The 19,347-nt window shown below is 41.6% G+C and overlaps 1 protein-coding gene across 2 annotated transcripts in view; it reads right to left on the reverse strand.

Annotated features, from left to right (window-relative positions):
* Positions 1-19,347, reverse strand: part of PLCB4 (phospholipase C beta 4) — a 402,177-nt gene that overhangs the window by 235,776 nt on the left and 147,054 nt on the right. For both annotated transcript variants that reach the window (XM_029917446.1, XM_029917447.1), the window contains one exon: positions 3,272-3,330. The gene's annotated coding sequence lies outside the window, so the exon portion shown is untranslated. The remainder of the gene's footprint in view (positions 1-3,271; positions 3,331-19,347) is intronic.

Genomic DNA, 19,347 nt, shown 5'->3' on the forward strand with positions numbered 1-19,347 from the left:
ACCTAGTTATCTCTCTGCACTGCAATCTCTTTAGGACTTAAAGATATTTGAAGCAGTAGCTTATTACCTTCCCTAGGAAAAAAAGTGAATTTAAGCTGCTTCTCAAAATGCAGAAAACTTGTACCAAGAAATAAATGGCTGAAAGCCTCAGGGAGGACAAGTGGGTCTGTTGGAGTGAAGTAATAACATGACATTCAATGACAGGGCTGCTGTTAGGCAGAACAGACACTCCAATGTTCTGTCACCAATGAGTCCCTTTTAACTGTCCCGAGTGCCCATCTCCTAGCTTGTATGTGCTCTGCTTCCAAGAGACGGCACTTGCAATTTTTTTTTTTTTTTTGAGAGAGAGAGACAGAGCGCATGTGCATGCGCACAAGCAGAGAGAGAGACACAGAATCTGAAGCAGGCTCCAGGCTCCAAACTGTCAGCACAGAGTCCGATGCAGGGCTGGAACCCACAAACTGTGAGATCATGACCCGAGCCAAAGTTGGGGGCTTAACTTAAGACTGATCCACCCAGGTGCCCCAGCACTTGGAAATTTCTTGAGAAGACTACCCCCCTTAACTCTTGGAGCTGCTTCCTCTGCAAATGCAGAGTCCAATTGCTCCCAAATTCACATCCTTCCCCCAAACCAGTCCACAGCCAAAGGTTGCTGCAGGGTTGGGAAAGCATGGCCCCTTGCCCTGGGGCAGAAGGAAGAGATTCTCAGGAGCAATTAGGCTCCAGAGCTCTTTCAGGATTAAGGCTGAGGGCAGGGACTTTGCTAGAAAACTCCCCCTGCTTCCTTCTCCCCGTCCCTCTCCAACTCCCTTGTTTCTCCTGGGAGCACTGCCTTAATAAGACACTCGTGCAAAAGTCCCTCATCTCATGTCTGGTTTTGGGGAGATCAGCCAGACTCTTGTCATGCATGAATGGGCTCTAAGAAAACATGAAACCAGATTCTTGTTGTACCACAAATAAGTATTTCTATATATAATACTTGAGTTTAAAATAACTGCACTATCCACAATTTAAGAATCATCATCTTTGTTCCTAAATAGCATGGTAGCAACCCTAAAACACAGGTCTTAGATCTTTAAAAAAAAAAAAAAAGCTAATAGCTGGTACCCATCCATATAACTCTATGGCTGTCACTATGTGTCTATGCCTGTGTCTCCAGGTGCCAGAGATGTTAGGACAGCATGTAAGGCTCCAAAGTAGAGGTAAAAGGAAAGAGAAGTAAACATAAAAGTTTGGGGAGCTTCGTACCTGACAATAACAGTATAAATTCTGTATATAATCAATATTCAATTAAAAAATAATTTAAAATCATTCAGAAAGCAAGGAGTCCCAAATTTAGGTAAATCTTCCAAATTTCAATACTGCAAGAAAGAAAGTATCAAGGATTGTTTTCTTTCTTTCCATGAAATTTGAAGACTATCTTTGGTTTGACTAGACTTATGAATTCCTCTTTACCAAGAGTCATCCTGAAGCTAGAAATATAATGGTGAGAATAACTAATCCAAAAATAGTCATTCTGTTCTCTAGGTAAATATTTTCTATTTTAGGAGTTTAAGCCTAACACTGATTAAAAAAAAAAAAGTTGAATGGGATATAGGTAAGCAAAAATATACATTTTGTGCCATTACAGGAATTAAAATATGTTCTGAATACCTATGGTGCATGCAATAGGCTTAACACAAGTGCCTAGAACTAATGTACAGGCAGAGGTACTCATGATGGGAATCAGAGAAATAAAGCAGGTGTTCAAGATGAAACCAGAAGACTTCCAGCTCCCAGGTCTAAAGGTCTCCAATTTTGAATATGGGAAGACATTATAAAAGGATACGATTTCAATATATTTTAAAAAGAAAATGCCTCATAATACAAGATACTCAACAACTGGATGTTGTGAGTTGGACTTTTTTACTTTAAATAGAGGATGGAGGGAAATAAATTCTCTTTGGGAGGAAGGCAAGACTAAGGGAAGAGTAACCACCACCTGGTGACATGTGGGGCACCTGGTCCAATCAGGTCCTAATTGAGGAGGGAAAGGGAAAAGAGCCCATATCCTCTATTAGCTGTCTTGGGACCCAAGTCCATCCCAAGTCTTTGTAAAATTCAGTGCCTGGCATTTATACCACTTCATGTGGAGAAACTTCTTGGAACTTAAAATGTTTAACAAACAACTTCTAAGCTATGTTTTTAAACTTCTGAATCAAGTGTTTATTTTCACTATGCACATAATTCTTCATTTATAATAAGCCAATGAAAATGATCTATTTTTCTAAGAATAACAACTCTTGCGCAGCAAAAGGAAACAGTCCAAAAAGAATGTAATAAAGGCTAAAAAGCAGATGTCATGCCTATACTGATTTAAAGTCCCTAGAGAATTATTTAGCAACCCCCTGCTTCAACTCCGGTTTGCCTGCTAAGACATGGTTTATGAGTCATCCATGGGAAGCAGTGAAACAGCGCACTCAACTAAAAATAGGTAGGAACACTCAATAATAAATCTACTCTCTTGATAGTCTTGTGTCACCATTAAATACTAATCACTTAGAGAAGTGTGATTCTTCACTCCCCTCACAGCAATCCCTATAAAAACTCCTATATAATTTCCTGTAGAAGATAGAAAAATAGGAAATTTAGGATGGATAGGATTAAGAAGTCAGAAAAGAACTCTCATATTTACCAAGATCCTGGCTCTTGAATAAAGCATTGGCAACTTCTAGTTTATAAATAAAAAGAATTGGCCACATAGAGCTATTACTGGCTCCCGAACCGCATTTCTTTGGAGATTTACAAAATGGAACTTCAGAGAAGCACTGGGGGAATTTATGTCTATCATTTCCACAGGTAGTTCCCACAGAATGGATGGTGGATTCTAGTTGACAATGAGCACAGTTGTGATTTTTTCCACATTCGTGAGGATCTTCTTAAACAGTATCTGCCTAAAACTGAACACGAGTCCTACATTTTTCCTCAGAAGGAACTGTAGAGAACAGGAACTTAAATGATCTGATTGTTCATTAAATGCAGTCAATACTACCACAGACAGCAAGGAGAAAATCTAGTGAAGGGTGATGTGCCCTAGGTTGGTGGAATAAACGAACTGAAATTTGGAAAATTCCAGGGGACTGATGCTCTACTGCAAGAAGGAAAGCAGCTGTCAGTTTTGAGGGACACTTCGGGTCAGACATCGGTATGAATGAAGGGGGATTCACATTGCAGATGGTAAGTTCTAGAACCCCACAACTAGAAACTCTACCACAGCATGCAGAATACTCACCAGGCAGCTCTGGAAGGGACCACAAGTGATGTCCACTTAGTTAAACCCACAGCGCCGTCCTGTGTGAAGCAAGCACAGACCAGAGAAAAATCAATGAGAGGGACCTTTAGGATTCTCCTAGAAAAAGCTTTTCGCATTTCAAAATCAGAATCTACAATATTAAAAACATATACACTCATCAGAAAGGCACATTAATATATTAGTGACATTACTTTCCAAATCAACAACAAAGACGCTCAGTCATCAAATCAGAAATATTACTGCTCTGCCAGCCTACAGGGTTTACACACCCTCTTCACTACGCCGATCTACTATTCAGCCTCTTATCAAGATAATTAAGGAGCAATTGAACAAGGCCATCTAAGATCTTTTAGCATATAATAATCTTTTCCTGATTAACAGTAAAACGTCCTTAGATGAACTGTAATTGTAAGAAAAAGTTTGCCATTTCAATAAAGAACAGTGCTGAACACGTAAGATTTATAATGGATTTGCATCTTTCTACAAAAAAATGTATTTTTGCCGCATGTTTTTTGTTGTCTTTGTTAACAGGCTGTTTATGTAGATTCTGGGTTTGACATTAGATTTCTGGTTTGGTGGAAATTTTGGTTTTGAGATCTTTACAAGGTAGGGTTGGGAGGGGGGTGGGGAGCTCCAGGTGGCATCAGAAGTACACAGAAGATAAAAGGAAATCCATTCACATTTGGGAGGAGCAGAGGTAGAAAATATGGCAACTGAGGGGCACCTGGGTGGCTCAGTCAGTTAAGCATTCAACTTTATCTTATGATTCATGAGGTCAAGCCCCACATTGGGCTCTGTGCTGACAGCTGGGAGCCTGGAGCCTGTTTCAGATTCTGTGTCTCCCTCTACCTGCCCCTTCCTGACTCGTGTTCTATCTCTCCCTCTTTCTCTGCCCCTCCTGCACTCCTGCTCTGCCTCTCTCTCAAAAATAAACATGAAAAAAAATGTTTTTAAAAAAATTTGACAACTGAAACATGGCTAAATGGTGTCTATAAAATGTGAACTGCATTATGGTGAAGATCATCATCAATGTATAGAGATATCTAGAGTGAGGTCCTAGGGAGGATCGTTCATCCGCGATGCAAGACTATGTCACTAAAAAGAAAGAAGTGAGGGCACCTGGGCCACTCAGTTGGTTGGGCATCAGCTTTGGTTCAGGTCATGATCTCAGGGTTCGGAAGATCAAGCCTAGTATTAGGCTCGCTGCTGTCAGCACAAAGGCCACTTCAGATCTTCTATGTCCCCCCACCCCCCGCCCTCTGCTTCTCCCCTGCTCATGCTCTCTCTCTCAAAACTAAAAATAAAAACACATTAAAAAAAAAAAAAAGGAAAGAAACTTGGATCTACATAGACAGATACAAAAAAAAAATCAGGTCATAATGTTAATTTTTAAAAACTCAAGTAGTCAAGTAATAAGTGTAATATGACCCCATTGTGTCAAAACAAACCTCACTAACTGACGTGTAAATCCTATCAGACACAGAGTGGATCTGGAGGGATACCAGAAACTTGAGGGTAGCTGTCCCGGGACAACTGGTGCTGAAGGGCGGTAAGAGAAGCAGGGGAAAGGACCTTTGCATTTTAACCTAACACTTCACCACTGTGTACTATTTAACCACAAAACCTATTGCTTTTATAATTGAAACTTAAAAAGAATCCAATCCATCACAAACTTTCAAGAAGAACAAAATATTCCATTTTAAATATACAGAATTAGAGAATATCAGTATCATGTGCATTTGCTTACTGATTTAGCAAATATTTACTATGACCCAGGCTCTAAGCATGAACTGTATCATATTTAATCCAGATAAATACTCTAAAATGTAGATGCTCTGGTTACTCCCCTTTTATAGAAGAGAAAACTGAGAAAACTCTTCAGAAGTCACACAGAGGTGGCATTCAATCCCAGGCACCCTGACCTATGTTTTAGCCTCTATGATACTGCCTCTTCCATGGCATGTACCCTGTTTTCATATTAAATTTATATTTGTAATGAAGCACTATAAGAAAGTATTGAAAACCATCACAGCTATCCCTAGCCCCTAGCACAATGTCTAGCATATAGTGTGCTCAGGAAATCTTCATTGAACAGGTGAACAATTAGGTGGCCTGCCTAAAGCTGGGAACTTAAACTATATAACTACGTTATACTTCTTAAAACTATGAAACAAGCAGGGTTCCAGAAACACTCGCTTATTAAGAACCCTACTGCACCATGCTCCTCAGTTTGAGAAACCACTTGCCACCCAAGTCCTTCTTTAACAAAAGACTTGACGACTGGATACATTTTCCTTTTCCTTCTCTATTTCCCTAGTGACTATCCAACATTCCATACACCTTTCTAGTTCTGAGTGTGGCTAGAATACTGCAACAGCTGAGAAAGTCAATGATGAAATATTTAACCACAAGGGAGTGAAATGATGTAAACAGCTTGTCATGAACTATTAGCTACTGGCACACGGCAGATGACCTATTATAACTGACGTAGTGTTGTAGTCATATATGAATCAAGGCCTCAACTTACTGCCTTGTTCATTCTAACACTCTAGGTGTTAAAGGGTACAAATAGGTCCTTGATAAAAGAGAGACTGTGTGTGCAAGTGAGTGTCTGTGTAGAAGTCTCTGGATGTCTGTCTTTGTGTGTGTCTTTCTGCACGCTTTTGGTTTTTCAAACAGAGAATCTTTTTCTATAACACAGAGACAAACCTAATTAGACAAAATTCCCAAGCCCTACAATCTTCTTGGTGCTGGTAAACAAAAGCTGGTTTTCATTCAAAAGGATGCCGGCACTATCCAAAGTGGAAAAAACCTACTCAACAAACGGTGCTGGAGCAACTGGATATCCACGTGCAAAGGAATGAAGGTGGATTCATTCACACACATCATTCACACCGCAGACAAAAACTAGCTCAAAATGGATCACACATGTAAATATAAGAACTAAAACTATAAAACTCTAAGGGGTAAATCTAACACATGAGTAAATCTTTGTGACCTTGGGTTAGGCAACAGTTTCATAGATATGGGATCAAAAGCCCAAACAATGAAAGAAGATATTTGACTTCATTAAATTAAAAACTTTTGTGCTTCAAAAATCATTCTCAAGAGGTGCCTGGATGGTTCAGTCAGTTAAGCGTCATGGTCTCAAAGTTCGTGAGTTCGAGCCCCGCGTCAGGCTCTGTGCTGACAGCTAGCTCAGAGCCTGGAGCCTGCTTTGCATTTCGTATCTCCCTCTCTCTCTGACCCTCCCCTGCTTGAGTGGTCTCTCAAAAATAAATAAAAGAACAAAAACAAAAAAATATTCTCGAAAAAGTGAAAAGACAACCCACACAATGGAAAAAGGGTTTTTTTGCAAGTCATTTATCTAATAAGGGACTTATATGCAGAGTATGTTAAGAACTATTTCAACAATAAAAAGACAACGCCATTTAAAAATGGGTAAGTGATCTAAATAGATAGTTCTCAAAAAAAAAAAAAGATATACAAATACAGGAATCAGCAGAAAAATGCAAGTTAAAAACCAAAACAAGCTATTACTTCACACCCATGAGGATAATTATAATTGGAAGATAGATTATAAGCATTAATGAGAATTTGGAGAAATCAGAACCCTTGTACATTGCTTGCGAGAATAAAATGGTGTAGCCACTTTTGAAAGCAGTACAGCAGTGCCTCGAATGGTTAAACATAAAATTACCATATGGCCCAGTAACTCCACTCCTAGGCCTGTACCCAAGCGTAATAAAAACACATGATCATATAAAAAAATTACATGCACTTTTTCATAGCAGCATTATTCATAATAGCCAAAAAGCAGAAACAAACCCAAAGCCCATCAACTGATCAATGGATATACAAAATGCAGATAGGATATTGCCAAATTTATTCAACATTAGGAATAGGGATACATATGACATCATAGATAAACTTTAGGAAGCATTGTACTAAATGAAAGAAGGCAGTCACAAAACACCATGTTATAGGATTCTGTGTATATGAAAAATCCTATTCTAGATATTAGAATAGAGATAGAGAGCAGACTGATGGCTGTGTAGGACTGGAGGGGCAGGGAAGAGAGGCAAAGACTGCTCCTGGACAAAAGCAATCCAAGTGTTCTTACATTCAACTATGGGAATGGTTGCACACTCTGAATATACAAAAAATCATCCAATCATACATTGTAAATGGGTGAACTTTATGATATGTAAATTGTATTTCATTAATGCTCTTCTTAAAGGCTGCATTTCAGGGAGTCTACCTGTGACTATTAGCAGGCTTTTTTCAAAAATGACAGAGCACTTATTCACATTCCTCGAGGAAACCCAGTAAGTGGTGAATATTTACATGTCTACAAGATTTGTTATCATAATTCTCCACGGGATACCTTGAGATGGGGAATACATATAATTGTATTTCACTCTCACCAAAGAAGAGCACATGCACAGAACTACTTCCAAACCATAACAAAGCACCAGCATCTGACCACAGACCACGGTCAGTAATGACAGATGCCATAGCATTTAGACACAGTCTTATTTCAAAGCAATGGGGAAGTTGTAGCCAAGGGTGAAGTGTTTATTTCTCAGTACAGGGGGATAAACATCTACAAATATTTGAGGGTGACATTACCACGCCTGTTTTTGTGCATCTATATACTGAACACAGAAGGACTGGCACTTAATGCCCTTCCCAAAATATTCAGGATCTGGATTTTGTTTTCAAATGAAGAATAACTGGACAAGAATGAATCTAAACAAAATCATTCCTCTTTGATCTGCTATTGAACATGGACATTGTTTTGTAAACAGTGCTTGAGAACAGTCATGTCAGTGAGTGTACAGCATCACAAACCACCTCAAACCTCTGTTGATTAAATTATAGAACCATCTTCATTCACAGAGCGATCTCAGGCTTGCAAGAATGGCAAGAGGTCAGAACCCAAATACAAGCACTTCTCTAGCCTCTGCCGCGTCATATTTACTAAAGTGGCTTTGGGCAAAGTTAGTCACGTGGTCAAGCTGAGCTATAAAAGATGGAGGAAGTCTCACCCTTTGGTGGGACACGGCACATGACAAGGGCATCAGTGCAGCGAAGGGAAGACTTGGTGGCTTTTTACAATCCATTCACAGCATTGTGTCTCAACATGGAACACACTGCCATTAAGGGTCCATGGAGAAATGTCTCACAATTTATTACAGCTTATTACTAATGGTGCAGCTTACATGTAAGACACAGGTAACTTACAATGGTACACGGAGAGCTAATATACAAGTGCACATATATTACCATTTCTCTTTACGGAAAATGCCATTTTTCTATTGAACTTAAGTATATTACTATAAATACCGTTTCATACCTATTTATCACAGTAATATTACTATTTTGCCACACAGTTGTGGGGTTTGTTACCAGTTATATTTTTTTATTTACATCCAAGTTAGTTAGCATATAGTGCAACAATGATTTCAAGAATAGATTCCTAATGTCCCTTACCCATTTAGCCCATCCCCCTTCCCACAACTCCTCCAGTAACCCTCTTTGTTCTTCATATTTATGAGTCTGTTTTTGTCCCCCCTCCATTTTCATATTATGTTTGTTTCCCTTATGTTCATATGTTTTGGATCTTAAAGTCCTCATATGAGTGAAGTCATATGATATTGTCTTTCTCTGACTAATTTCACCTATGATACCCTCTAGTTCCATCCACATAGTTGCAAATGGCAAGATTTCACTCTTTTTGACTGCACAGTAATATTCCACTATATATATATGTGTATATATATACACATATATATACACATATATGTATGTATATATATACACATATATATATGTGTGTATATATATACACACATATATATATATGTGTATATATATATACACATATATATATATACATATATATATATATATGTATGTATATATACACCACATCTTCTTTATCCATTCATCTGTCGACGGACATTTGGCTATTGCTGATAGATATTGCTATACACTTTGGGGTGCATGTGTCCCTTTGAAACAGCACACCTGCATCCCTTGGATAAATACCGAGTAGTGCAATTGCTAGGTGGTAGGGAGTTATATTTTCTTTTTAAGCAAATACATTTAAACAAAAAAGAGGAGTAATAAATTCAGGTGAAAGATTTGGCCAAATCCATAAAAGTGGCCCATGAATACCCAAGTTTAGAACCCAGCAGGGTAGGACCATGCTTCTCAAACTTTCAGGGGGATACAAATCACCAAGGCATCTGGATGAAATGCAGATTCCGTGTGGGATAGGTCTGAGGTGGGACCAGACACCTGCAGCCCTGACAGACTCTCAGGTGATGCTGATGCTGTTGGTTCCAGAACACACTGGGAGTAGCAAGCAAGTAAAAGAATGGCAGGGCCTGACAATCAGAGAAAGTGGAGGGCAGCTTTTACCAGCTCTGTGGCCTCAAGCAACTGACCTTGCCTCTCTGAAACCATCTCCCCCTCTGTCAAAGGCAAGTCATATTAGTCTGGGTCAGGGTAAAAGGAGAGAAGACACACACCAGGTGCCTGGGACAGTGCCAGCCAGCCAGAAGGGCTCAACTCGGGCTTGGTCTTCTTTCATAGTTAATGACTTCCAAAACAGTCCTCAAATGGAATTGCAGCCCAAAAGGATAGCCCAGAGCAGTACTATGTCACAACACTAAAAGTAACTGGATTTTAGAAATGTGTTTCACCAATGCAATCACATTCGCTATTTCTACATATTGTATTCATATGTTTGTCTCTTCAGTCACTCAACAAACATCTATGAAGCACTCACTCTGTGACAGATCCTGTTCCCGGCTCTGAGGACAGGCCAGTGGACAAAAACAAAACTTCCAGGTGCTCACTGAGCTCACACCTCTGATTCTCTGACTTCCCAACATGCACTCTCACTCCTCCAAGCTGTACTGGAGAGGATGCCATGGGCCTTATCTAGCTACATATGTGTTTACACGATCACCTTCTAGTTCTCCCCAGCTGCCCCTCTCTGCCACCCAGAGAGCCCCCTCTCCTCTGCCTTCCCGTTCACTCTCTCCCCTGAGTTAGGGAGCCCTAAATTAAAGGCATAGTCAGCAACATTTATAAGCATGGAGTGAAGGGGATTCTGCCTCCCTGTTCTGCCTATTCATCCTGTATCCGTATGCAGTAAACACCCTGCACAAGAGCAATCGAGCCATCCTTTGGCCCCTTGCTGGGTCTCCAACTGCCGGTTTGAGAACAACCTCTAAACTCTGCCCAAGAAAACCAGGGCTTCTGTATCTGTAATTTACTGTGGCTAATCAGCTTTAAAATGTCTAACTGACATACGCTCTCTGTAGGAGCTTATTCTGAGGTGTTTGAGGGATTTTTTTCCCCCTAAATAATGGCTTTGCAATGACCCACCTACATTTCCCCCTGGTTTCCCCTGTGAATTGGTTTTCTATGATCGTGTAACAAACTGCCACAAACTTTGTGGCTTAACACAACACACATGTAGGGGCGCCTGGGTGGCTCAGTTGGTTGGGCGTTCGACTTCAGCTCAGGTTATGATCTCATAGTCTGTGGGTTCAAGCCCCGCATCAGGCTCTGTGCTGACAGCTCAGAACCTGGAGTCTGCTTCAGCTTCTGTGTCTCCCTCCCTCTCTGCATCCTCCCCTGCTCACTCTCTGCCTCTCTTTCTCAAAATAAATCAAAGACATAAAAAATAACTAACTAACTAACTAAATCCACACATTTATTGGCTCTTAGTCCTAAAGATCAGAAGTCTGGTGTGGTTGTTGGGTTCTCCGCTCAGCGTCTCACAAGGCTAAAATCAAGGTGTCTTCCAGGCTTCCTTTCTGAGGCCTGAGGTACAATCTGTTTCCAAGCTCAGTCAGGTTGTTGGCCAATTTTACTTCCTTGCTATCAGCTAGGGGCCACGGTCAGGTCCTTGATGCCACCTATACTCCTTGCCACATGGCCCCCACCATCTTCAAAGCCAGAGATGGAGAACGTTCCTTGCATGGAATACTTCTCTCTCTTTGAATCTTTCTTCAGTCCTTTATAGGGGCTTTCCTGTTTAGGGCAGGCCCACCAAGGATAACCTTTCACTCTTAAAGCCAACTGTGCTATGCAACATAACTGAATCACAGGAGTGACATACTGCCTGTCCTGCAGATTACTCAGGGTGTGTACAGCAGTGAATGGACACGTGGGGCCACCCCCAAATTCTGCCTACTACACCCAGTAACTGTGAGCAGGCATTTGTCTCTGCGTGTGGTTTTCTTCTCAGGCCAGGAGCTAAGGTCGCATCACAAGGAAAGCTAACTAGCCAGTGGAGAGAATACATGAAAGTTAAAACCGGAGAGTAGATATTTTTTTTAACAACTCTCGCATTCATCACTAGGAGTAGTTAATGTTCTTAGCCATTACCAACCCAAGAATGCATGTGCTCTCCAAATTCCAAATCCAGAGCAGAGGTTTCTCCCCTTTCACTTAAACTAACTATCATGAAACTAAACATCTAGAATATTAACATTCAAGGAAGAGGAGGAGAAAACAGACAAAAAAACAAGCACACGTCACAGGCTGAAATTTTGTTATATTTTCTACATGAGGTCAACCAATTTAACTGCCTTTTCACTCAACTGACTTGGTTATTTGTAAGTTATAAAAGCAACCTATACAAAACCACAGTAATATTTACAGGAAAAGGATAGAGGTAATTAAAAGGATACTTCATACATCTACAAATACAATACCTATTAGATTTTTTTAAAGAAGAAAAACTAAGAAATATCCTTTTGAGAACAGGTTAGAGAGCAAAACTGAGGGGAATAGTAATAATTACCAATTACTGAGAAATTACTACATCCAAATATTAACTCACTGTTTTACGTATTATCACCTCATTAAGTCACACCAAACCCTACAGGTAGACACTTTTTACAGAAAAGGACACTGAGACACAGAGTGGTTGCATCGCTTATCCAGAGGCATGTGGCAAGGAAGCAGGACTTCAAACCCTGATGATCTTGCGGTAGTACACTTACTACTCTTTTAAAAAAAATTTATTGTTTACTTATATTTGAGAGACAGACTGGGACAGAGTGCGAGCAGGGGAGGGGCAGAAAGAGAGGGAGACACAGAATCTGAAGCAGGCTCCAGGCTCCAAGCTGTCAGCACAGAGCTTGACCCGGGGCTCAAACCCATGAGCTGTGAGATCCTGACCTAAGCTGATGTGGGAGCCACCCAGGCGCCCCTTTAGCGCACTTACTCTTAAGAGCTGCAACTGGCTGTGCACCCAACTGTGCACCCATTATAAGGTGGAGGCTGAGTCACATGCACTGTACTCAGATCTGGCTCATGGCCATGGCAAATGGGGCCTGCAGCCCTGTCAAGGGGCGTGTTCTCTAATTTGCATAAAGACCCCTCTATGTACCATTAGCGACCTTATTCAAGGAAGCCTATGAAACAATCCAAGCATTCCACTATCCCCTTATACTGTATTTGGTGGCGGGAGAGGAAGAAAAACATAACTGGTCCTTTTTTATGCCTTCCAAACCCATTTTCCTTTGCCCTGCGTTCTGAAATTCAGAGATTATAAAAAGATAGGAACAAAGCAAAAGCTAACACTAGAAGCAAAGAAGAAAAACCACTGGCTCCCTTTCCTTTTGTAGAAAACAAAGTGAGCTTTTCTCTAGGTAAGGAGACAGGGAAAAAAGCTCTACTTGAACAACCTTGTATCTCTTCCACCAACGCCCCCGGGGCCAAAGCAGGCGCAGCACTGCACCAGGTACCCCCAGCAGCCAGCAGCAGGGACCTCAGTGCTTCCTGGTCACAGTAATAGGTCACAGGAGGCGGAGCTGGGGAGGGGGACACAGTAGCACATCTTGACTTTTGCATTAAAGGTACATTTGTGTTCGAGACTCATTTCCACAAGAAGGTGGGATGAACTCACAAGTCAGGTGACATTTACCCAGAGCTCTTTCCTGGTATTCGCAAGGCATGACCAAGGGCAGGTACCTTTCCAGCCCTCCGTGCGGGAGAGAGAGACTATGGCGACACTTCACTCAGCCCTCTCTCAGTTTCTCCTATGATCCCTACCTCAGCTCCAGTGTCCCGCTGGTAATCACACAGCAGAAGTTACAAAAATATGTTTAGTTATAACTATATATTTGTTTAAAGATTATGCCATCTACAATTTATAATATATTTAGTAGAATTACAGGTGTATTTTCTATATTATGTATAAATAGAAATTTTGTCAGAAGCTTCCCATTAATATGATGCTTTGCGGTGTGGCTGTTTGGGAGTCTTGATTTTTTTTTTTTTTTACAAGGTTTTATTTGATAGAATTTCTGAAGCTACCTAATTTGCCTTAAAACTGCTATGCACTGTGGCCAAAACTGCCATGCACTGCAGCCGGAACATTTAAATATGTTTGAGATCAGACATAACCCTCATGGTCCCTGGCTGCCTGTGGTCCTCAGTGATCCTCAGAACATTCGAGCAGGGTCTTCGTTTCAGAAACCTGGATATATGCCAACCCAGGTAATTATTCTCTGCCTACCTAATTTCCCCAGGCAATTTAATTGAAAATGGTATTATCTGTCACCTCAGTTCTAATCTGCTCTAAAGTGTCCCGTGTCCTGCTTCTTCCCTCCATTATGAGCTAACTGAGCTGGTTTCTTTTTGAAGCTTAAGTAGAAAAAAAATGTTTCTGAGTCTCCCTAGGGGGAAAATATCAGATAAATAGGAGCCATTTAATTAGTCTCAAACCAGTGTACTGAATAGCTTTGGCAGCAGTTCTAAGCCACCCCTCCTTGCTGCCTAACCTTATGAAAAGTCTCTTTTATAGACAGAAATACAAAGGGTTTCTTGCTGAAAAACTGACCAAAAAAAAAAAAAAAACCCCCACCCAAAAACTGGGGGAGGGGAATGGGAGAGACCCTGACATGATTTCACTCTCCTGAAATTATTTTTTTTATTTAAAAAAATTTATGATGTTTATTTTAGAAAGGGAGGGAGGGAGAGAGAGGCGGGGAGGGACAGAGAGAAGAGGGAGACACAGAATCTGAAGCAGGCTTCAGACTCTGAGCTGTCACAGAGCCCAACAAGGGGCTCAAACTCAGGAAGTAGGAGATCCTGGCCTGAGCCAAAGTCCCAAGCTTAACTGACTGAACCACCCTGGTGCCCCATCTCAGTTTCAAAAGGCACTGTCCCTAGTTCATTTCCAAATAAGCTGATTTCGAGTCAGCAGAACAAAATACACCATTTAACACAGGAATGTATGAAACGCAATGAAAATGCAACTGAAATATGGTTTTTAATTACTTCGGACAAACATGAACTTACAGCAGTGCTCTCCAGTAGAAATACAACGAAAGCCACAAAGGTGAGGTACACATATAATTTTCAACTTTCTAGTAGCAACATTTAAAAAGTAAGAAACAAAGACTACTACTACTACTCAGCAATAAAAGGAAAGAACTGATAACAACAACTTGGATGGATCTACAGATAATTTTGCTGAGAAAAGTGAATCTCAAAAGCTATATACTATAGAAGATTCCCTTTACATGACAATCTTGAAATGACAGAAGTATACAGATGAAGAACAGATTAGAGATTCCCAGGAGTTGGGGGGATGGGGAAGAAAGGGGGAGAGGTGGGCTCTTATAGCGATGGAAGCTTAGCACAGAGTCCTTTCCAACAGAATTCTGCTATTTTGACTGTGGTTGTGGTCAGACGCATCTGCACAGGTGATTAAACTGCACAGAATTACACACACACGCATAAAACTGACAAAATCTGAATAAGGTCTGTGGGTTATATGAATGTCAATTTCGTGGTTGTGCTAGTCTACTACAGCTTAGGAAGATGGTACCATGGAGAAATCTGGGGAAAGGGTTCGGGAATCCCCTGTATTTTACAAATGCATATGAATCTATAGTAAGCTGAAAATTAAAAATTAAAAAATTACATAATTGATGTACATGTAATCAATATAAAAATGGGGGTATTTTACTTTTTTTTTCCAACTGAGGTCTTTAGAATCCAGTGCGTCATTTACAGACAGCACATTTCAATTCAAATGAGCCACATTTCAATGTTCATTGGCCACATGTGGCTGTGGGTCCCAGTCCTGGGCAGCAAAAATACTTTAAACTAAGCCTAATATCCATTTCCCAGTCCTGTCAAGGGGCACATTCTAGCATGAAACATCTTTGCTTTCTGGAAGCCTCTTACACAGCCGGTTCATAATGAAACCCTTAGAGCTTTAACAGTCACTGGAAAATGTGACCTGACTGGGAGAGAACATTTTATCAGTGGTACCAACCTGCATCTGGTTTGGACCATAGTTTCACAACAAGAATGACTAATCTCTGTAAAAGAAACATCTAGTAGCTTCCAAGAAATAATGCCTGGGGCGCCTTGGTGGCTTAGTCGGTTAAGCATCTGACTTCAGCTCAGGTCATGATCTCACAGTTTGTGAGCTCGAATCCCAAGTTGGGCTCTGTCCTGACAGATAAGAGCCTGGAGCCTGCTTCAGATTCTGTGTCTCCCTCTCTTTCTCTGCCCCTCCCCTGCTCATGCTCTGTCTCTCAAAAATAAACATTAAAAAAATTTTAAAAAATAATGCCTAAGAATTTCAAGAGCTATGGTGTATCAACTGGGCTCAAGAATTAAGAATTTTTAACTATTTTTAAGCCTTTGTGATATTTTTCTGTTGTTTTCTCTCTCTGCTCTCTTCTCCTCGGTGATGAAAATTATTAAAATGAGAAGGTCTTGTGGGTTCTACAGAGCTATGAAGCTGTGAGACTCCATCCTCCTTTACAGGTAGTCACGGAGGAGAAAGAAACAAGTGATGAGTGTGTAATGGCAGCTTTGAAAAATACATAAAATTAGGCCAAGTCTCTTGGGACTCTGAAAAGTAAAACAAGGTGCAGACCTGGTTCTCAGACCAGGTCTGAGAGAAGGCTCAGGGCTCAATCTCTAAAGACCAGTGTAATCTCCAACTACTACAGAAAGTGGGAATGCAATGAGAAAACACTATTCCCAAATGGAGCCTTAGAGAGTATAAAGAGAGTGGGTTATGGAAGGAGAGAGACGGATCTTTGAGAATACAAGACAATTAACCTCTCCTGGACCTAGTTCCCCAGTTTGTAAAGCAGCAAAATTATCTACCTCACTCACTGTTGTAAAGTTAAATGGAAGAATACACGAAAAGTGCCTCTCACATCCCCGCAGTCCCGAGTGGGTGTTCAATTACAGTCCTTTCCCACTCCTTTCTACACTCAAATAACTGCCCATGGAAAGAAAATAATCCTGTGCAAAGTAAACCAAGAATAGTAACATCAGAAACTCAAGAACTAGTGCTCTAGAGTAATGCCAAGGAGAAAAATGTCATTTTAATCCACTGCAATTTGTTTCTTTTATTATTATTTTTTTTGAGAGAGAGAGCAGAACATAAACATGGAAGAGGGGCAGAGGAAGAAAGAGAGAGAATCTTAAGCAGGCCCTCCACTGAGTGTGGGGCTTGATCTCACAACCCTGGGATCATGACCTGAGCCAAAAATCAAGAGCTGGATACTCAACCAACTGAGCCACCCAGGCGCCCCTGTTGTGATGTAATTCTAATCTGTTGTTAGGAAGGTAGTTTTATAACCAGTCTAGGTTTATAGCACTCCTGAGACAGCCATACAGGAGCAGATACACCTAAGGCAGAGGCCCCCAAATAATCTAAATACTAGAAACTGGGCTGATTTCAACAGAGTCAAGACCTCAAAACTTTTATATATTCACTTTCTTCACAAACTGTGAAGAAACCAGTCAGCAAGCAAGAATAGGAGAAAGAATGTGGTACAGCCCAGAAGAACCACTCAATGCTTCCTATTCTCGTGTTACGAATTATAGAATTTTGACACTGGTATTTATTGTCACATAGCTTTTGGCAGCAGACAACTGATCAACCATCTGTTTCAGGGGAAATCCCATTGTGAGCTGCCCCACTGACACCCAATATATAGCAGTGCAGCAGTAACTTGGTTTTTATTAATAAGAGACTGAACTCTGCAAACTCTCCAAGACCTAGAACACAGCTGCCAATGTCAGAGCCCTAAGATGAGTACCATAGTGAATAGAACGGCTTCAAATGCACAACTTGGGAGTAATTTGTATGGGCAACAGCATGAGGTTTCCTGTTCATGTCTATTTGGTTTTATGAGGGTACTAAAGCAGACCGTTTATCTACAACACTAATATTCGGGACAAGATCCCAGTGTTTATAGCATTATCACTACTGTGCTGGGAGGGTCCCTCTGAGGATATGAAACCGCTGCTAAGAGATTATAGGGAGGTTTTCTGCCATTACTATTTTTGACAGCAGAGTCAAAGTCCATCACACTACAAATACCACTTGAATCAGGAAAGTCTCTCTAGAAAACCACAGCAACTAAAGTAAAATGAAAATGAGTTACTAAGACTTAGATGTGCACCCACCTAGGACATTCAGACTTCATCAATGCCTGGCTTCAGATGCATAACTGATATTTTTTAATGTTTCCTTATTTTGAGAGCACAAGAGTATGCATGAGCAGGGGAAGGGCAGACAGAGAGGGAGGGAGGGAGGGAATCCCAAGCAGGATCTACGCTGTCAGCGCAACTCAATCCCACAACCCATGAGATCGTGAGCTGAGCTGAAATCAGAGTCAGACTAAGCTTAACCAACTGATCCACCCAGGTGCCCCTATAACTAGCTTTAAAAATAAAAAAAAAAAAAATCCCAGCTCCAGGGTAAGATGCTGATAAAGGAAGATCCTGAACTCACTACCTCCCACAGACGCCATTTCTACAGCTAAGCATGGAACAATTTCCTGTCAAAAAAAACCCCAAAAAACAAAAAACAAAAACCTTAAGAACTGGCAGAGTGACCCCTTCACACTGGGCAGATGAGAGGAAACCCATACTGAAGCGGGTAGGACAGGCTGCAATATGACCAAGTATACAACCTCACCACACATCCCGCACCCGCTGTGGCAACCCGCACTCAGGAGGGGACCTGGAGCAAGGAAGGGATTCATACCCCACTGCCCAGCAACCCAACTTCTAAGACCGGCACCTGAGACATGAGCTCCCAAACCATCTGGCTTTGAGGACAGTAGGACTCGGGCTCACAAGAACCCCATGTTGATGATGAACTAAGGAAGAGTTCTTAAAGGGCCTGCAGGCAGACTGGCCCACCAGGGCGCAGCACACAGAAGCAGTCCAGGGAAAAGTGCCGAGACTTCATGTGAAAGAGACTCATTTCCTAAGTTTAAAGTATTGGTCTGAGAGGTAAGGGCCTGCTGAAATAGTTCCGGGGTCAAAGGCTGGTGGGCACCATCTTCCACTCTCTTTCTGTTTTACTAAAGGCAGCAGACACTGTATTTGGTTTTTGTTTCCTTTCCAGCAAGTACCATTTTTAGGCTCCCTGGGTGCCTTCTTGTAGGCTCTCTCTCTGCAGGGAGCTAGGGGACTTCCGTTTTTTCCCTGTATTCTTTCCCTGGCTTTTAGCAGCTGCCACTATTGCAATCCCTCTCTGCCTCCCTGCAGCCCGTGTGTCCCCTTCATGCTCTCTCTCTGCCGGGCACCAGAATGCCAGTTGCACCCAGAGGGGAGCTTCTACGCACGTCTGGTGCCCCGGTTTGCAAATCTAGTGACCTGGATTTTGCAGCTGCTGCCCAGGGGATGCCCCTCGATTACCTGCCTTTGGAGGCCAGCTGGAGGGGCTTACATGGATGGGTCCCCTGGGAATGTAAAAATCAGAAAAACAATTCTTGGCAGACCACTCCTAGGGCACTGCACACACAGCAGATTGAAACACAGCCTGACCTTCCTGGGAAAGAGGTCTATCTGTTTTGCCGTGCAGCTCTGGCTTGAGGGTCGGGCTCCTGGCCCGGTGCACTGAGAGGAGCCCACAGAAGTGCTCCCAGAAACACAGGCTGACGGACGCCACCTTTGTGATCTCTACCTTGCTCCAGTTTGTTGGTACCTTCCAGAAAGGAGCTTACGTCCTTGTCTGGTGCCCCGAT

This window comes from Suricata suricatta, chromosome 12 (assembly GCF_006229205.1).
Source record: "Suricata suricatta isolate VVHF042 chromosome 12, meerkat_22Aug2017_6uvM2_HiC, whole genome shotgun sequence".
In the NCBI taxonomy this organism is placed as follows: domain Eukaryota; kingdom Metazoa; phylum Chordata; class Mammalia; order Carnivora; family Herpestidae; genus Suricata; species Suricata suricatta.